This window comes from Equus przewalskii, chromosome 25, assembly GCF_037783145.1.
Source record: "Equus przewalskii isolate Varuska chromosome 25, EquPr2, whole genome shotgun sequence".
Lineage (NCBI taxonomy): Eukaryota > Metazoa > Chordata > Mammalia > Perissodactyla > Equidae > Equus > Equus przewalskii.
The window spans coordinates 41597467-41617514 of NC_091855.1; the positions used below are offsets into that span (position 1 = coordinate 41597467).

The window sequence follows — 20048 nt, forward strand, 5'->3', positions numbered from 1 at the left end:
GGGAACAGAAGACACAAACGCTCAGAACCTTGGAAGAACCTGGACATTGTTGGAATGGAGAGTCTGGTCCGGGGGAGTGGGGCACCGGGCTCCTCATTTTCATCTTCTCAGGACATTGTCTCTTCTTCCTCTCCCTCCTTTGGCACTTTGGAGGGTGTACCTGGTGGACCCGAGGACTGGAGCCTGGCCTGTGCTGGGAGCCGCCTGGGTAGCAGACTGGCCTGGCAGCCAAAGCCACCACAAGGCAGGCAGGGAATCATGGGGAGCTTCTCTCCAGGAGAAGTCCGTGGTCACGGGTGTTGTACTCTTGGCAGGCCTCGCTCCACCCAGGGCCAAAGGTAGGCCTAGCAGAGAAGAAAGGTGACTGTGTGGGCATCCGGTGACCTCCAGCCGCCTGCCCCTGGGTGAGATGTGGGAAATGAGTGGACACAGAGGCTGGATTCCTGCCGGACAGGGAGACCCTCACAGCCTAGCATTGCCACCACCCCATTCAGCACCCAACAGGGTCATGGGGCCCCGCATGCACACTCCAGAAACAGAGCTCAGTACTCTCCCCGGCACAACCTCCTCTAATCCCAGGCAGAGGGACCCTCAGAAGTCATCCCACCAGCCACCACTGTACAGATGGGGAAACTGAGGCTCAGAGATGAAAAGGACCTTGAAATAAGCAGCGAACCTTCTTTTTGACTTGAAAAGCCAAAGCCAGAGTGCTGGCCCCCACCTTGAGCTCAGTGCGACCCGGGTCCCAGCTCTAGCCTCCGGGACACCACCGTCCCTGCCACTCCCTCCACCCAGACACCTACCCCAGGGCTCCGCCAGTTGAAACCAGCACAATGCTTTCATTTTACAGATGAGAAAATTGTCTGCTTGGACCATAGAAACTCAGCTCCAAGATGGGGAGCTTGCTTCCAGCACACGGCACAGCCCCACCACGTCCCCAGTCCTAGAAACGGAAGAGAAGACATCCTCGTCTGTAACGTGGTGTCCTGGGTGGGATCCCCGACTAGAAACAGGGCATTAGGTAAAAACTAAGGGAATCTGAATAAAGTATAGACCTGAATTAGTAATAGTGTATTAATATTGGTTCATTCTTGTAACAAATGCACCATACTGTTATAAGATATTAAAATAAAGGAAATTGAATGTGGAAGCTATATGAACTATGAATACTATTTTCACAATTTTTCTGTAAATTTAAAACTGTTGTTAAAAATAAAGTTTATTTTGGGGCCAGCGTGGTGGCATGGTGGTTAAGTTCGGCCCGCTCCACTTTGATGGCCCCAGTTCGGGGGTTTGGATCCTGGATGCAGACCTGGCACCGCTCATCAAGCATCCCACATAAAATAGAGGAAGATGGGCACAGATGTTAGCTCAGGGCCAATCTTCCTGAGCAAATGAATAAATAAAGAATAAAGTTTATTTTTAAAAGGAAGTATTTTTTTAAACACATATATATGTGTAGAGCTGTCGTTAAATTCCTAACAGAACTGGAAAACAGGGACTCTGGTGGATGGAAGCCGAGGAAGCTGACGGGGGCTCCTGCACACCTTCCAGGCCCGACTTCGCTGGGCTGGGTGCCAGCCCTGGTGGGGTTCCCTGACTCTCAGGAGGGCCCTTGGTCAGAGGGCTCTGGTGTCTGTGAGGAGCAGGGAGCACCTGCGCCCACAAGTCCTAACTGTGTTTGCTTCCCCAGCAGAAAGTCCTCTTTGCCCCATGTTTGCAGAAAACAGGCCAGAATGCATTCCATCCAGCCCTTCCCAGCCCGCCCTGGAGCCAGCTGCCTGACAGCCCGTGACCCAGCGTCGGCCAGCATCAGAGGGCAGTGACCCCACCAAAGACGGGCGCCCACCCCAGGAAAGAGTAGGACTTCCCACCCAGCAAAACAGCCATTGGAGACGGCAGAAGCGGACTGAGGAATGAGAGTGACATCTCCCAAGGGACTCCAAAGGCTATTTCATCCATTAAAATAAACAAATAAGCAAACCAGAGATGAACGTTTATAAACTGCTTGTTAAAAAACAACCTTCATGCGGCCTGCCCGGTGGCACAGCAGTTAAATGCACATGTTCCGCTTCGGTGGCCCAGGGTTCGGCGGTTCAGATCCTGGGTGTGGATATGGCACTGCTTGGCAAGCCATGCTGTGGTAGGCATGCCACGTATAAAGTAGAGGAAGATGGGCACGGAGGTTAGCTCAGGGCCAGTCTTCCTCAGCAAAAAGAGGAGGATTGGCAGCAGTTAGCTCAGGACTAATCTTCCTCAAAAAAAAACACCAGCCCTCGACTGGGATGGAAGCACATGAAAGAAACTCGACTTGGAAGGAGGTGCAGAGTCCCAGCATCCGTCTAACAAGATTTCTAGAATAGAGAAAATGGAGGAGAGGTGACATTTAGCTCTACGCCACCTTGTTTTCTTCACAGAAGTCATCTCTCGCTGACACTATAATTATAATATAATTACATGTGAGTATGATTATCCCTATCTGAAATAAACTTTTATAGCCTATATTTATTTACTTGCTTGTCTGTCCCCCCGCCGAGCGTGTGTTGTTCTTCTGGGTTCACCCCTGGTAACCCTAACGGCTAGACCAGGAGATGCCCTCCATAATGACTTGCTAAATGGAAGAAGGAATGAGTCACGTTAAACAAGTAATAAATGAGGGTTCCCCAGACCAGAAGAAAGACACGAGTCTTCAGACCAGGCTCAAATGTGTCAACAAGATTAAAACTTGCTTCGACCACTTTGGAAAACCCTATGGCAATATCTCCTGAAGCTCCACATACATTGGCCTTACAATCCAGGAATTTCACACTTCAGCCCAAAGAAATGAAAATATATATATCCACCAAAGACATGCGCGGGAGGATCCGAGGCAGCGTCATTCCCCAGAGCCTAATGCTGGAGACACCCCCAGCTCCAGCCACGGGAGACCAGGCAGACACCTCGTGCTGGATCCGCACGCTGGAATGACGTAGAGCGATCCAACAGGAGGGACCGATACACACACCCAGACGGCGTGTTACTCGTGCCTTTTTATTTTCCATATTTCTGAGGCTGTGACGTCTTTCGGTGTCGCTGACCCTGCAGAGCCTGTCCCTCCCGGTGCTGGCCATTTCATAGGGACAGTAAATGCCTAGCCTGGGAGCACACCTTTCACATGCAAACTCACCAATCCTGAGGCCACATCTGCCTCTGCCACTGCCTTCTCCAGCCGCTGTCCCACTCAGGGCCCACATTCCCCTGCCCGGGTCAGCCCAGGGCTGGGTACCTGCCAACTCGACAGGTAGCTGGAATGAACTTGTTCCAACCAGCCAATCGTAAGCCTGCTTCCCCTGACTCACAGCTCCTCCCCCGTGGGACCACAGCTCCTGCAGAGCCTCCCCTCACTCCCTCTGCCCCTGGCTGACCTGGTGCTGCCCCACGTGGCCCTGCTGGGCGTGCTGTGCCCTGCCTCCTAAGAACCATACAGAACAAGCCATCTGGCCAATGGCAGTTGTCTCCTGATCGCTTGGCCTCACCATACCTGAATAATAATAAAACCTACGTTTTAAAACCCTCAGTACAGCAAGCAGGTGGTTTGGCATCAAACTAGAAGGATAAGCCACTGGATGGCTCTCGCCTCACTGACTGGTTCCACCAGACGCCAGTGGCAGACCGGGAGGGTGCCGCTGCCTGCTGGCACCGCTTGCCCTTGGCGTGATGGCTGCTGGTGCGTTTGCCAGGTGCGGCTGTGGATCCCCATTTAGAACTCCAAAGCCGAGGCCTCCTCGAGTGCTGGTCTGAGCCGTCACTCGCCTGGATCCCAGGAGGACGTGCTCGGGCATCTGTTTTTCTTGGTGGACTAGCCACGTTTAGGAAAGGCACCTCCAAAGGAAGACGAGTGTGACTTCCCTCCAAGTGTGGTGGCCGGGCCGGACCAGGCAGCGCTGACCGTGTCCCAGGCACACCGAGGTGCCACGCTCTCTACCTTTCGGCCTGCCCCGGGGAGCCGAGGGAGTGCTCCTCAGAGGAGCCCGTGAGCCATGAACCCCACATGAGTCGGGGCGGGGGCCGCCACCTCAGAGGCTGTGGCACCCTGAGGTGCTGTGGCAAGGGTTGAAACTGTTGTGTGTTTGCCTTGCTGCCTTCTGGATTCTTCCCCTGACCCAGTAGGGTAGGAGGGGTCACATCCTTGCAGATCTTGGGGAAGGAGAAGAAAGGGGGAAAGAAGGGAGAAGAGGAGGAGAAGAAGGGGGAGGTGGGAGGAGGGGAAGGCGGGGGAGGAGGAGGGTGAGAATGGGGAGGGGAAAGAAGGGAACGAGGAGGAGGGAGAGACAGGAAGAAGGGGCCATCCCAGGTCTCGGCTGCTGCCTAGAGGCAGGCACTGGGCCCCGTCTCCCTGCTCCCTTTTCCCTATCAGCCCAAGATGGGAGCTAAAAGCCTGAAACAGGAAAAAAGGGGGGGAGGAAAACTCCCCCTAGATACAGGGGAAGAAAGCAAAAGGCGAATAAATATATTATCCATTTTTCAATATTTTTAATACAGCTACAAAATATATAATAAATAAATTTTACATATATTAAAACAAAGGTCCATAAATTGACCTAATTGGAAATCCAAAGTTTATATGCTAAAAATCAACATAACAAATTATATGTATAATAATTATACATAACAAATATACAACAGAATTTATCTATATACAAAAATAATTTATATAACAAAAAGATTTTTAAATGTGCCAGTTGGCTTGGGTGCACGTAGGTGCTAAATTATTTGCTAAGATGCACCCATTGACAAACTTCACGGCCTTAATCAACACTGGGGCTCAAAGGAGAGTCACAGCTGGGGATCCCACTAGACGTAAACATCGTAGTCCCTATCACCTTGGGAAGTCACTAAATATAAAACAGAGGGAAAACAGACAGACCTCACTCGAACCGCAGCCTTGCCTAATTTCCCATAGTCATAGTACTCTTTGTCCAAAAATATCCCACATCAGGCAAAGATGCGCTAACACAAAGAATAATAAATTAAAATTAAAGTAAGTTTTTGGCATTGACAAACTGGCTTGATTAACTGGACCCCCAGTTAAAATAGTTAATATAAGGGGCCGGCCTGGTGGTGCAGTGGTTAAGTTCGCACGTTCCGCTTCTCAGCGGGCGGGGTTCACCGGTTGGGATCCCAGGTGCAGACATGGCACCGCTTGGCACACCATGCTGTGGTAGGCGTCCCACATATAAAGTAGAGGAAGATGGGCATGGATGTTAGTTCAGGGCCAGTCTTCCTCAGCAAAAAGAGGAGGACTGGCAGTAGTCAGCCCAGGGCTAATCCTCCTCAAAAAAAAAAAAAAAGTTAATATGGCCCAATGTAAGTGAAACAGGGCCTCCGGGGAGTAACACTTACATGAAACCTGACTAATAAAGCGGTGGTTATCCCTACGGCGCCTCCTGGTGGACCCACTGCAACAGTAATGCTGTCGTCCGATCCACTCAGACCCCCACGCCCAGCATCCAATGCTGTTACGATCACTACCTCCACCCAGCCTCCACCCCAGTACACATTTTGCTCTTATAGATTTGGCGAATACATTCCATTTAGTGCCTGTTTCAACAGGTTCTCAGCTGAAGCTTGCCTTTACCTCCGAAGGGACACACACAGCTCTGCCAGGCTGCCCGTGGGGCACTGCGACAGCTACGCCCTCACACGCCATCTCTGCAGATGGGATCTTCACTGCAGCCGCCGTCCTCCAAGAGCACGGGGATGGCACTGCGCTGATGACATCCTCCTGCAAGGAGATTTATCTCACACGCTCATTAAGGATATACAAGTCCAACATCTTTTAGTCCTTTTTGGGTTCTACTGGCACCATATTCCTCATTTACAAATTTTACTTAACCTCACTGAAGCTGCCACTTACAAATCAGCCCATCTTAAAAGCCTCTAGAATCTGGGGCTGGCCCGGTGGCGCAGTGGTTAAGTGCGCACGTTCTGCTTCAGCGGCCCAGGGTTCACCGGTTCAGATCCTGGGTTCAGACATGGCACCACTCAGCAAGCCATGCTGTGGCAGGTGCCCACATATAAAGTAGAGGAAGATGGGCACAGATGTTAGCTCAGGGCCAGTCTTCCTCGGCAAAAAGAGGAGGATTGGCAGCAGATGTTAGCTCAGGGCTGATCTTCCTCAAAAAAAAAAAAAAAAAAAAGCCTCTAGAATCTGTCCAAATTAAACCCAACAGGCCCTCCCATCAATGCCTGAGACTCCCTCACTGTAGAGGCTTCGGCAACCTCCCCTCCCGCCCGTGGAGGCTCTGGACCACCGAGGATGGGGGATCTGCCCCTTCTCGTTACTTATGAGGGCTTTAATAACAGCTCCCTCACCCTTATAAAGTTTCTATCTCGCTCTCATCCCATAAGGGCTGGAGGCCAGAGTGAGGGCACACATTCTCCTGGGACACATTAACGGTAGCTGGGCCCACGGGCCAGGCAGCTGCTCATCTGATGGGGACCCACTTGAGCCTAAACTTACTTACACACACACACACACACACAGGAAACATAAAGCCCGTCAAGAGTGGCACACACCATTCTGTTGACTACGGGGCTCATTACTGTTGGCCTGGGAGCTTTCATTGGTTTGTAATCAGAGGCTGAACCCTCCAAGGGAGCCATCGTTTCAAACAGGCATCAAGTTTGGCTAAGACGAGGCTCACAACCCAACGACCTTGCCACTTTCCCACCAACGAAACCAACAACTGAGGCGAAGGGCCCAGAGTAATTGGCCTGATTGGAAGGCCCACCTGTAGGCTCAAGTTGGTGTCCCAGCTCAGCCTTGTCACAACACCAGTCACAAGAACCAGACCCACATTGGCCTGAGTGGGGACCCTCTTGGAAAGTGTACCCCAGGCCCACATCCCAGATGACATCACCCTGGCTTGGGAGCTCATTGCCAGAGATGACATCTCTTCCTGCACCAGAGACAGCTTCACCCTGGCCCCAGTAACACCCATGGACGGCCTCTGCCGAGGCACGAAGTGGACGTGGACATGGATTGCTTTTCTTCCCTTGAGAGCAGGGATCTATTACGTTTTTGAGCTCACTGCCTGTTTGGTCGTGATCCTGGCACGCTCCTTGCTCCCTGCTGAGACGTACACACCCACACCCCCAAGCCTAAGGGAATCTGATGGAAGTTACTACTGTCTGTGCCAGGCTGAAAACTAATGGAGCTATTGCTCTCCCCCAGGGGCACCTGCCTCTGAGCGGGGGACCCCTCCGCTATCTTATACTTTCGACACACTCTACAAGTCTGAGATATTGTTATTGGAGACTGGAAATTTCAGATCTGTTTTCTTGGGTAATGCCATATAATGAGAAATTGAGTCACGGGCCAGCCTAGAAGCACTCCTAACATTTCCACTGGTGTCCCTCCTTTCTAGTCTCTGAAAAATGTTTTCGATGCTGTTCATGGAAACAGGCCCTGCTCTCTAACGTCACCTCAAAGATGCCTTAACATGATGTCAAGGCAGCAGAGGACCAATTGTATTCAACGTGCCTTTTTATTTTATGCAATTCTGACGCTATGACGTCTCCGGGCCTTGGTGACCACAAAGAGACTGCCCCGCCCAGGGCTAACCAGTTCCTAGAGATGGTAAATGGCTAGTGTGGGAGAGTGCCTTCCAGACGCGAACGAGCCAATCCAGAGCCCACGCACCACAATACCAAAGAGCTACAAAGTTGGGGGCTTCATGTTACTAGATTTTAAGACAATGCATCATGAGTGAAAAAACAGATGCAAAGATCAATGGAACAGAATAGAAAGCCCAGAAATAGACCCACACAGCTAGAGTCAACAGGTCTTTGCCAGCAGAGCAAAGGCAATTCAGTGGAGAACGGAGAGTGGCTTCAGCAGACGGTGCTGGTACCGCAGGATGCCCACATGCAAAAGAATAAATGAGCTAGACACAGACCTGACACAAACACTCACTCAAATGGGTCATAGGGCCAGCCCAGTGGCACAGCGGTTAAGTTTGCACGTTCTGCTTCAGTGGCCGGGGGTTCGCCGATTTGGATCTCAAGTGTGGACCTGCATACCGCTTGGCAAGCGATGCTGTGGCAGACGTCCCACATATAAAGTAGAGGAAGATGGGCATGGGTGTTAGCTCAGGGCCAGTCTTCCTCAGCAAAAAGAGGAGGATTGGCGGTAGATGTTAGCTCAGGGCTAATCTTCCTCAAAAAAAGAAAAAAAGGATCATAGACGTAAAATGCAAAATGATAAAACTTCTTGAAGAAAACATAGGAGAAAAATCTTCATGACCTTGAATTTGGTGATGAGTTTTTAAATACAATACCAACAGTACAATCCATGAAAGAGAAAAAACTATAGTTTCAACTTTATTATTTAAAACTTTTGCCCTGTAAAAGACACTGTTAAAAGAATGAAAAGACAAACTGTTACCGAAACCAAAGTGGGTTCCCTCCTGCTGAGTTCAATCAGACCGTTCACCAGAAGCAGTCGTCTCACAAAGTGAGGTGTATGCAGCAAATAGGAGAAGATGCGGAATCATTTCCCAAGTCATGGCGTCCCCAAACAAAGGGAGGCAGGGACATTTTATTTCAGGTGGGGAATGAATATTCAAAAGGGAGAGAAGGGTATTTGCTTGCACAGGCTCAGGTGAAAAACTGGCTTCCACATACACTGCAGGTAGGGGAAGAAGGCCTGAGCTCCTCCTGGAGAGGTCTTAGGATTAAAAATAAGCAAAGGTCATAGGCGGAGCTCTCATGGTGAGGTGTGGTCTGGTTCAGGGAGATTGGTGATTGTGTCTCCTTAACATAACAAAAGGAAAAGGGGCCGCCCCGTGGCTGAGTGGTTAAGTTCACGTGCTCTGCTTCGGTGGCCCAGGGTTTTGCTGGTTCGGATCCTGGGCGCGGACGTGGCACTGCTCATGAAGCCATGCTGAGGTGGCATCCCACATAGCACAAGTAGGGGCACTCACAACTAGAATATAAAACTATGTACTGGGGGGCTTTGGGGAGAAGGAGAAGAAAAAAAAAGAAGATTGGCAACAGTTGTTAGCTCAGGTGCCAATTTTTTTTTTTTTTAAAGTATCTTTGTTTAAAAAAAAAAAATTTGGAAATTCTTCCAAACCCACTCTTGAGTTCCTCGGGGCAATTAGTCAGTGACAAAGCCACAGACTGGGAGAAAACATCTGCAAAACACATATCTGTTAAAGGATTTGTATCCAAAATATATAAACAATTCTTAAAAGTCAACAGTAACAAAACAAATAACCCAATTAACAAATAGGCCAAAGATCTGAACAGACACATCACCATGGAAGACATACCGATGACAAAGAAGGATAGGAAAGATGCTCAACATCATTTGTCCTCAGGGAAATGCAACTTAGAACAATAATGAGATAGCACTACATGCCTATCAGAATGGCTAAAATCCAAAACACTGACAACACCAAGTGCTGACAAGGATGTGGAGCAACAGGAACTCTCATTCGTTGCTGGTGGGAATGCAAAATGCTACAGTCACTTTGGAAGACAGTTCAACAGTTTCTTTAAAAAACTAAACATAGTCTTAACATACAATCCAATACTTGCACTCCTAGGTGTTTACCTAACTGATTATAAAACTTACGTCTACACAAGAACCTGCATGGGAATGTTTACAGCAGCTTTATTTATGATTACCTAAAACTGGAAGCAACCAAGACGGCCTTCAATTGGTGAATGGATAAACGGTGCTACAGCCATTCAGTGGAATGGTGTTCAGAGATACAAAGAAATGAGCTAACAAGCCATGAAAGACATGGACGAATCTTACATGCATACAACTAAGTGAAAGAAGCCAGACTGAAAATGCTACGTATGGTAAGATTCCAACTGTGTAACATTTTGGAAAAGGCAAAGCTATCAAGACTATAAAGAGAACAGTGTTGCCAGGGGTGCTGGGGGTGGGGAAGCAGAAGGGAATTTTTAAGGAGGTGAAATTATTGTGTATGAGGCTATAATCATGAATATAAGACATAAGCATTTGTCAAAACTTATGGAACTTGATGTCACAAAGAGCGACCCTTAATGTATGGAAAACTTTTAAAAAGCATTTAGGAGTCAAGGATCCTAGCAGGGCCAGCCTGGTGGCCCAGTGGTTAAGTTTGCATGTTCCACTTTGGCAGCCCAGGGTTCGCCGGTTCAGATCCCAGGTGCAGACCTGCACACTGCTTGTCAAGCCATGCTGTGGTAGGCATCCCACATATAAAGTGGAGGAAGATGGGCAGGGATGTTAGCTCAGGGCCAGTCTTCCTCAGCAAAAACAAACAGGAGGATTGGCAGCAGATGTTAGCTCAGGGCTGATCTTCCTCAAAAAAAAAAAAGGATCCTAGGGTTGAATGCAGAAAGTGAGAAACGAATCTAATTGTGTTAGAAACGTAGGAAACAACCTCACTGAGGAGCAGGGGAGAATGAGGCGCTGACCTAAGTAACTTTGGAAATGAGTAGAGGCTACAGGACCAAAGGCAAGAGGACTTACTCTAGTTGATAAGGTTGTTTCCCACAGGAGCACGAGTTCACAATTCTGTAACCACTGCGCGTGTGCCGCAATTGAAGAAGTGGGTAAACAAGTAGCAGATGGTGGGAGGCAGGTTTCTGACTGTTGCAGCGGGAGATTACAGATAAGCAAGGGGAAGAGGCTACAATGTTCCCTGTGGTAATGGATTCGAGTGGAAGAGATCAATATAAACTTATGTTTGCCTTGATATAGATACAAAGAGTTACATGTAGAAACGATGCGGGCTCAGTGAGCCAAGGAGCAGAAAGAAAGCTTTCTTGGACTCTCAAGGTCTGGCACTAGTGTTGTTTTATTCAGAGCACAGCATGGGGTAGCATGGGGACAGGACCCATGGGCAGTAAGAGCTGCAATGTGTTGACGGTTAAAGCTAAATTTATAAGGCACAGGTATGTGAGTTATTTCTTTACAAGACAAAGGAAAGATCATGTAAAAAAGTCATTAAAATGGTGTCAGTGTAGGTGGGGTCCAGTTATCGGGGGGGTCCTATAACTTTAGATAAGGATCAGATCGGATTAAGTCAGGACATCCTATGCTCCCGGAGGATGATACAGATCAGTATGTAGGGCAGGTCACCTTGGGCTTCTCCCTGGGGCAGCCCTGATCCTCATCATCAACAGTTGCAGATGTGCACACACAGGGGTTAGCAGACACACATCTAACTCCTTGCTTTGTCCCCTGAGAGCACCTGAAAGCAGGCAGATCCAGTAGCTGTGGTCACATGCAATCTGGATTTCTCCCTGGAGAAAGCCCTTCTCCAGCAAAAGGAACTGTTACCAAAACCGAAGGGGGTCCCTCCTAGCGAGTTAAATCAGACTCTCCGCCAGAAGTAGTTGTCTATCATCTCCAGAGTCATGGCGTCCCCAGACAACGGGAAGCAGGGACATTTATTTGGGATGGGGGATGAATATTCAAAAGGGAGAGGTGGGTATCCTCTTGCGCAGGCTCAGTTGGAAAACACGCTTCCGCGTACACTTCAGGTTACGATAAGAGGCCTAAGCTCCTCCTGGAGAGACCTTAGCATTAACAACAAGGCCTCTCGTGGTGAGGCTTGCTGTGGTCAGGGAGGCTGGTGATGGCATCTCCTTAAAATAACCAAAGGGAAAAAAACAATTTGGAAAAATAGTTAAATGCTTCCAAACCCATCCTTGAGTTTCTGGGGCAATTAGTCAGTGACAGAACCAGGGCTCCTTGGAGAAATGGCAGATTCTAGGACTGGGGCAGGGAATATACAAAGGGAGCCTGGAGGCTCTCGTAGCCCCAGAAAGTAAGGAAGTCCTCAGTACACATACACACAGACACAGACACACACACACACACACACAGACATACACACACACAGATAGACACAGACACACACACACACACAGACAGACATACACACACACAGATAGACACACACACACACACACACACACACAGGGGTATGTCAAAGGACACAAGGGCCAACGGAAAGAGCTCCCAATGGCCAGAACAATTTGAGCAACCAAACAAACAAAGTAGCACCAGATTATAGTCCAAAGTATAAAATAGATATCCACGAGTCCACACTGATATAAATAAATGAGTAAATAACTACAGGGAGGAGAAGAGAGAAACCTCCCAGCAGAAGAATTCCACACCCTTTGTGCAGAGGCCCATCCCTCAGGGGGCTGCCCAGCCCCCCACTCCTCAGTGGGGGCTGCACAGTGACTCCTTCCAAAGAGGACTCAGGGGCGGGGGGGCCACTTTCCAGCGGAGAAACCTGACCAACACACCTCAACCTGGCGGTCAAGGTCAATGTCAACAAGGACAGTCATGTCGACCGGACATACCCTTGGTACTGTACGGGAGGAAGACATTTCCTCTACCCTCTCTGGGTTCGTCTGGCCGGAGAATGAATTAAATTCACATGAGACAGAATAACAGGAGAAAATTTTAAAAAGCTTTATAACATGTATACATGGGAGAGGCTCAGGCAAGCTGAACAACTCGCCAAAATGGCTGAAGCCCCCATCTTAAATATCATATCCAGCTAAAGACAAAGGAGGATGTTGGGGGTGGGGGGAGTCAGTTACAGGAGGTTACCAGACAAGTACAATAAACAAACACAGATTTAAGTCCTTGCCTTTGGCACTGATTAAGAGTTTCTAAAGATAAGGTCATCCCCCCTTCTTCCTGGTACAGAGAGGGAGACATCTTTACAGATGGAGATTTCCTTTACAATGTAAATGTCTCCTAACAAAGGGCAAGCAAGTTCCACTCCTCAGAGCCTCCTTCCCGTCTGCAGTTTATTAAAAGTAACCAGCCCCAAATAATCCTTGTGCCAAAGAGACATATCTTGGGGTGGCCAATGCCAGTCCCCCACAGTACAATGTTCTAAGGACGGCCTCTGTGGCAGTCCTCCCCAAAACCCGTAACTCGACTCATCAGGAGAAAAACATCAGACAAATCCCAGTTGAGAAATATTATACAAAATACCCAGCCAGTCCTCTGAAAAACTGCCAAGATCATCACAAACAAGGCAAGTCAGAGCAACTGTCACAGCCCAGAGGAGCCTGAGAAGCTATGACGACTGAACGTCCTGTGGAGGCCTGGACGGGATCTTGGGACAGAAAAAGGACATTAGGGGAAAACTGAGGAAATCCAAATAAAGAATGGAGTCTAGTTAGTAACAGTGTATCAGTGTTTATCACTTTTCACAGATCTACCGCACTAACTGAGATGTTAATAAAAGGGGAAACGGGCACTCAGTATGCAAGAACTCTCCGTATTATCTTCGCAGTAACTGTGTAAATCTAAAACTGTTCTCAAATTCTAAAAGATTATTTTTAAAAAGTATGCAAAAGTACCCAACTGTATGTTCCCATTCACAGGCAGTCCAAAAACAGGCAAAGCTAATCGTTTCCTCCGGGGATGGAAGGGGGCCTGGAAGCAGTGGTCTGCATCTGCACTGAGGTGGTGGTTACGTGAGCGGAGACAAACGTAAAAGCTCCTCGAGCCGTATGCTTAAGATGTGTGTGTTTTATATGCGTCACACTTTAATTAAAAAGTGAACACAAAATGAAACAATAACAACAAAAAAGCCAGACATCACCCTCTAGGAACACCGTAGAGAAATTTCTGAGCACCCAAAGAGAAAAATCCCAAAAGCCTCCAAGAAGAGACAGGAAATAAATTACCTGCAAAAGAACAAGTCAGCCTGGCCACAGACTTCTCACCGGTGACGCTGTGCGCAGGAAGATGGTGGCGCAGGCCCTCACGCCCAGCCCACGCTGGCCTCTCTCCCAGGACAATCTGCCCCCAGTCTGTCCCAGTGAGCCCAGACCAGGCCAGCGCTGGCCCATCTGCCTGAGTGCGCTCCTCCAGCCACATCCCACAATCACCCCCACTGCCTCCCTGTATTCACAAATCTCTTATCCTGCATGCCGTCCCATCTCTCTCTAGATCCCTCATGCCAAGGCCGAGGGCCACCTCCCAGAAGCTTCCCTGATTTGTCTGCCTGAGCCAGAGGATCATCTCTCTTCCACTCTCTCCCAGTGACACAGGTCACTACGTCTGTGGTCTTGGTCTTCCCGTTCTGCCCGAGGGGCAGACAGCCTCTGGACACAGACAGAGGATGTGGGATCTGGCATCTGACATCCCAGCTCTGCCTCTCACCCACTGGGTGAACTAGGGCAAGCCACTTCATCTCTGAGCTTTAGCTTCCTCACTTGCAAAGTGGGGGTAGCCACCCTCCTTCCCAGGGTGGTTGTGCGCAAGAGCGTTTGTGGGAAACACCCAAGACCTTGCCTGGCACATAGTAGGCCCTCAATCAATGGCCGTGGCCAGGTGGGAGACCCAGTCCACCGAGACAGGGCGTGCACAGGGACCCGGAGGGAGCCATCAGCTGCCCAGTGATGCCCACGTTCACGAACTCCCCTCCTGGGGCCCCAGAGCCAGGCCTGAGATTTAGTTCATGACCCTCTTTGATTAAGTAATTTTCAAATATGTGGCTTAAGGACAAAATAAAAACCGGTTGGAGAAGTCTGCGCTGTTTCTGGGGAGGAATTCCAACCGCATGCGGCACACAAACCACCCCAGTCGGGTGTGGACGTCTGCAGCATGGGACGCGGGGCTGCTGTGTCTCGGTTTGACGCGACTTCAAGCCCACTTATGTAGGACAAGAGTGGAGCTGCCCCATCTAAGAGTGAGGTTGTCCACGCCGAGGAAGCCGTGCCAGGAAGCCGTCGTTGACATTCGTCATTTGTTGTCCGTAAGCACACAGGAGCGCAGGTGACAGGTGCTGCTGGGGTCTTCTCCACAAGAACTGTGGCAGAGCAACTGTGGCCAGGGAATAGCTGGACTTTAAAGACCAAGAGCTCATGAGAACTTACTGAGAGCGTTCGGTGCGGGCAAGGCGACCTTTCGCTGATCTAAACAGCTCTCCAAAAACCCTGGGATATTCGCTGCTGCCCTGGCAAGGTGACTCCTTGCTAGCATGGTGAAAACCGTGCTGCACCCCGTGAAGATGATCTTGCCCACCAACACCAGCCTTTGTTCCCCAGCAACGTGCTCTACCAACAAGGGACTTACACTTTGCAATGGCAGCTGGATGTCAGCTCTAAGTCGACTTGTCCAAGAATCAGCTCAGAGAAAGGGACACCTCAAGTAAATTTGGACTTTATTTCTTTCCTCTCCCCTTTGCCTGGAACAAGAGTGTAATTAGTCGATCATTGGTTTGGAGTATACAATTTCTTTCTTTTTCTTTTTTTGCTGAGGAAGATTTGCCCTAAGGTAACATCTGTGCCAATCTTCCTCTATTTTGTGAGCGAGCTGCTGCCACAGTGTGGCTGCTGACAAGTGGTGTAGGTCTGTGCCCAGGAACCAAACCCAGACTGCCGAAGTGGAGCGTGCCAAACTTAACCACTAGGCCGCAGGGCCAGCCCCTTTTTATTTCTTTATTGCCTTATTAAGAGACATTATCCTGTATGCTACTGGCTTGTGAAATTGTTATAATCCCAGTGAACTTGTGTTAAATAAATTATCGGCAAAGACAATCTCACAGCATAACCTGTCCACAGACAAAACAGGTACCAGCCTCACGGGTGGGGGCCAACCCCAAACCAGAAGCCAGGTTCTTCTCCAGATCATGCCAGTGCCACCCCGGGTCAACAGCACCAGTTCCTGCCCTTCTGCAAGCTGGGAGCCCTCACTCTCCCATCTGACCGTGGGGAAACAGACTCGCAGAGAGCAGAGGCAGGAGCTCCAGCCCAGGCCTGTCTGGCTCGTGCACACTCCACGAGGACATCCACGTCCACGGAACTGAGGATTCCAAACCAAGGCTCTGGAATGTCCTTGGTCTCCAGGGCCAGGTCCTCAGCCCAGACCCAGGTGAGACAGTGTGGCAGCCAAGCACAGGGGCAGCCCAGGGTTGGCACACTGCAGACTCAGTCTCCTCCTGTCTCCGTCCTCATCTGTCTGTGGGTCCTGTCGGGATTCACCTGTGTGAGACTGGCTCCTGAACCCGACAGCCTGCAGTGACACATTCTGAAGCTCAGAACTCGTGCAGCGTGCAAGGCCACCAAGTGCCTTCACCCAATGGAAACACCTTCAGAGCTGGTGCGCGGAGCTGGTCCACAGACAGAGGAAGCTGAGGAGGGGAATGCTGGCAGGGAGACAGGAAGATGCGCAGCCCCCTCGCCCCAACACACACACTCACACACCTCGGGAGTCAGTGTCAACCAGTCAAAGCCCCGGCCCTGCTGTGGTTAGGGTCACCCCCATCAGGGGAGAGTGAATTTGAAGAGAACTCCCCAGCACTCAACAGATCGTGGGGTAATGTGGAACCCAGGCAGAGTAACAGGTCACCCACATGTTCACGGAAAACCCCCGGCGTGAGAGAGCCCTCTCCATAGGGGTCTCTGGGGGGGGGGGTCTATTTTAGTTGGTTGTAACTGCATTTTCAGGGGATAGTCAATGCTTGTGGCCCACACAAATCCAGAGAGCCCCAAAGGCCTCAGACACCTCCCTCAAGAAGGTCAAGGGTCCTGTCCAGCAGCTGGCCTCAGACTTCTCTCCTTGGCTTTGCTCTCACGCCCAGGGCATCTTCCTGGATCTTGAGGGGTGGATGCTACCCCATTTCCACACCCCAGGGCAACCCATCACCACCAGCCAAACAGCCCTGGCAATGTGTCATCAGCCATGAAGTGTTTAGACACGGGCCACCCTGCACCTAGCAACTTCAGTTCCGCCACGCCCCACGGCGAGGGAGACAGACCGGTAACACGACATGCCTTTGATGGGGCGGCAGGAGGAGGGCCGGAAAAGGAGGTGGGGTTTCTTATAGCAAAACCCGTAAAAATCAAATGCGCCTTGATTCATCTCTAGAAACTCTGTCTGCATAAATACACCCACACCACAGAATATTCTGACCAACCTCTTTACGTAATCAGCGTTCCCACGTGTCCGCGTGTTCCTGTGAGTCTGGGTGCACGTGTGTCTGCGTACATATGCGTGTGCGTCCGTATACGTCTGCGAGCCTGAGTATCCGTGTGTGAGCGAATGTTCTGGAGGAGGCCTGGGAGGATGCTCCCGAACCGGAGGCCGGGATTCCTTCGCGAGGCAAGGCTGTGGGACGAGGGTGGTTATTTTAATGCTTCTGCCCTGTTTGAGTTTTACCAGCGTGGGTCACTGAAAAGCATAAAAGAAGTCGAATTTAATGTTCTCAAAATCCGTGGACCCCTCGGGGCCAGCATCCCCGCCTCGCGCCCCCTGCCGGCCGGGAGGTCCACCCGCGCCCGCGCCCGCGCCAGCCGGCTCCCCAGGCCGCGGGGCCTCTGCTCGCGGTGACCGTCCCGGGAGCACCGCGGGCCGAGCCCGTCCCGGTCCCCACCCGGGGCTCTCGTGGGGCAGGGATGTGCATGTAGCCGGTGGGAACCGCGGCGCGCGCCGCCCGAGGCCCCATCCCACCCTCCCGCCGGCGACGGCCCGAGATGCGCGCCCGCAGAGGGTCGGGAACCCAGGGCCAGCGTCCCAACGTGGGGAGGAGAAACTCGCTCTTGAAGTCCTTATCTTAACCCCTCTCCCGCCGCCCTATCTGTCCCCTTTCTGGGGAGAGGGGGCGCAACCGGCCCCTCCCTGGGCCCCGCTCAGGGCTCTGCGCACGCGCGCAGCACTAGTCACGCCCCGGCCCGGGCCGGAGGAGGTGCAGAGCTGCTGGGATCCCCCCAGAGGTTAACGGCCTGGTGGCCCGGGCCCGGCGGTGGGAGGAGCCCTGAAGGTGTGGGTTCGGGCCTCCAAGGACGACGAAGAGGGAGAGGAAGGGCGAGATTCCCAGCGGAGGGCGCCGCCGAACAGAGGCCTGGCCGTGGGGAGGGGCGCCTGCTGCGGCCCGGGCTGCGGCTGAGAAAGGGCAATCGCCAGGGGCTCGGAGGGCGCCAGAGGTGCTGGGGGAGAGGCGCCTGGATGAGGTGCAGACGCAAGAGAGGACCGTTAACGGCCCTGTCAAACGAATCCGTTCAAGAATTAATCCTCCTTGAACATTTCTTCCTGGGGCCCTGCTCCAGGGGCCGGCTCGGCAGGGCCTGGGTCAGCGACCCCTGCACCTCCGAAAAAAGCAAGGGCAAACCCGGGACTACAGCTGAGGCCTTGCAACAAAGTGCATGCAGCAAGTTGGTCACTAGTTGAACCAGGGGAGGCGGTCAAGCCTCTCGGTGACCCTGCCAGAGAAACCGTGGTTGTCCTCTGGGAGGGTGGGGTGCAAGAAGGGCCTGCTCCAGGAGGCGAGAACAGAGAACATGACTAATATCACCGGGGCTAATCCTTGTGTTGACTTAACCACCCCGCAGCCCTAGCAGCCTGGCTCGTTGGCTCCAGTCTGCCTCCCAGGCCCTGATCACAGCTTTCAAACCCCCTTCACTGACTCACTGCGCCCCACCCCGCCCTGTTCATCCATCTGCCACAGGGAGGATTTACAGAAAGCCAGCGCAGGGTCACCCAGAGAGGGGAAGGGAGAGCCTAGAGCTGGGTCCTGCACTGCCCCAAAAGAGTCTCAGGGTTTGTGGGTACCACCTCTGAGCAGGGTCCCTGACCAGCTTGCACCAAGCCTCTCTCCTGAATGTTCCTCTCACACATGTAGCCCCATTGTTGGCCTTCGAACACCTTCACCGGCTCTGCCTTTGCTCAGTCAGTCCCGTCTGCCTGGCATGCCCGCACTTAGCCTGGCAAAAGTCCCACTCACCCTTCAAAGGCCACTACCTGGTGAAGTTCTCCAGACCCCTCCCTGAACATGGCTCTCCTTGGCCCTGGCAGGTCGGCTTATCCCAGGGTCCTTGGTGCCAAGTCAGGGCACGCAGCAGGTGTCTAATAGGTGCAGGCCTGGTGCATTCCTCACTGAATACAGACTCAGCCTGCAGTCCCAGCCTCAGTTTCTCACCTGTGAAATGGATGCTGGGGAGAGCAGCCAGGGCCTGTGGTTCCAGGAGTGACCTGGTGCACACTTTGGGACCAGTGGGAACCCACCCCTAGGGATCACCCCCCCTCCCCCAGGGCAAAGGCAGTCACCCAGAGATTTCTACTTGGGGGCTCTGGAGCAGGCTCAGGGGATGTTTTCTCCCTTTGAGACCAAGCCTAGGGGTGCCTCGCAAGTCTCACTTCCTGGGTGCCCACCCCAGACCACAGAGGACAAGAGCTGGAACCCATTTGGCAGGTGGAGATGCCGAGGCTGGGTGGGGAGCAGGCACCCGCCCTGGGTGGACCTGGGAGGAGCGGAGGCACAGGGCCCGGTGACCCCAGGGATGGACCACAGCCACCTGCCTGAGGTGACCTCAGGATGCTGCCAGGGGCATTTATAAACAGCCAAGCCAAACCGCAGATGCCAGTGACCCGTAAACTGAGCTCCTCGGCCTTCTCGGCTGCCCCAGTTTCCCCTTCAGTGCCTTTTCAACAATGGCTTCGACTCAGGTCACAGTCTAGTATAAAAAAAAAGCTGAACGGGTCAAGTTCCCTCAACCAAGACTCACTGTTAATTAATCACTTGCCACATGCCAGGCCCCAGGGGGAGGGGATACAAATATTATTATGATTGTTGTTGCAATAATACAGGGACAAATAATATATATTGATGTTCTGTGAAAGAAGCCACACCCAAGAGAGCACACACTGTGTAATTCTATTTATATAAAGCTCAGAACACAGACCAAATTAATCTGCGATGGTCGAAGTCTAAAGAGTGCCCTTGGAGGGGGCTTCCCAAGAGCTGAAATGTGCTGTAACTCGGTCTGCGTGGAGCCAGCGTGGACGTATGGAAAAATCCCTCTGGTTGCTCACATAAGATTTTGCGCTTTCATGTAAATACACCAATGAAATTAATATAATAACATACCGCTGGTACTAATGATAGTTCCCTGTTGTGAGCCCCTTTCCTGCAGGCAGGCAGGGCTGTCTGCCACCGTGTCCCCAGTGTCAAGTGCAGGGCTGCCACGTGCTGGGTACCCAGGCCCTGGGGGGTGACTCTCGCCATCCATCCTCACAACCACAA

General features: G+C 51.5%; 1 long non-coding RNA gene across 4 annotated transcripts; it reads right to left on the bottom strand.

Moving 5' to 3' along the window:
- Positions 1-29: 29 nt before the first annotated feature.
- Positions 30-17686, bottom strand: LOC139079284 (uncharacterized). Of its 4 annotated transcripts, XR_011532763.1 has the most exons (6): positions 17403-17667; positions 16947-17200; positions 5618-5764; positions 2024-2354; positions 804-943; positions 30-344 (listed from the first exon to the last, which is right to left on the bottom strand). It is a non-coding gene; the product is annotated as an uncharacterized lncRNA (long non-coding RNA). The 4 variants fall into 4 exon arrangements; XR_011532764.1 differs by lacking the exons at positions 30-344; positions 804-943; positions 2024-2354 and adding an exon at positions 4500-5309 and having other exon boundaries at positions 17480-17648; XR_011532762.1 differs by lacking the exons at positions 30-344; positions 804-943; positions 2024-2354; positions 5618-5764 and adding an exon at positions 15174-16160 and having other exon boundaries at positions 17403-17686.
- Positions 17687-20048: the final 2362 nt, after the last annotated feature.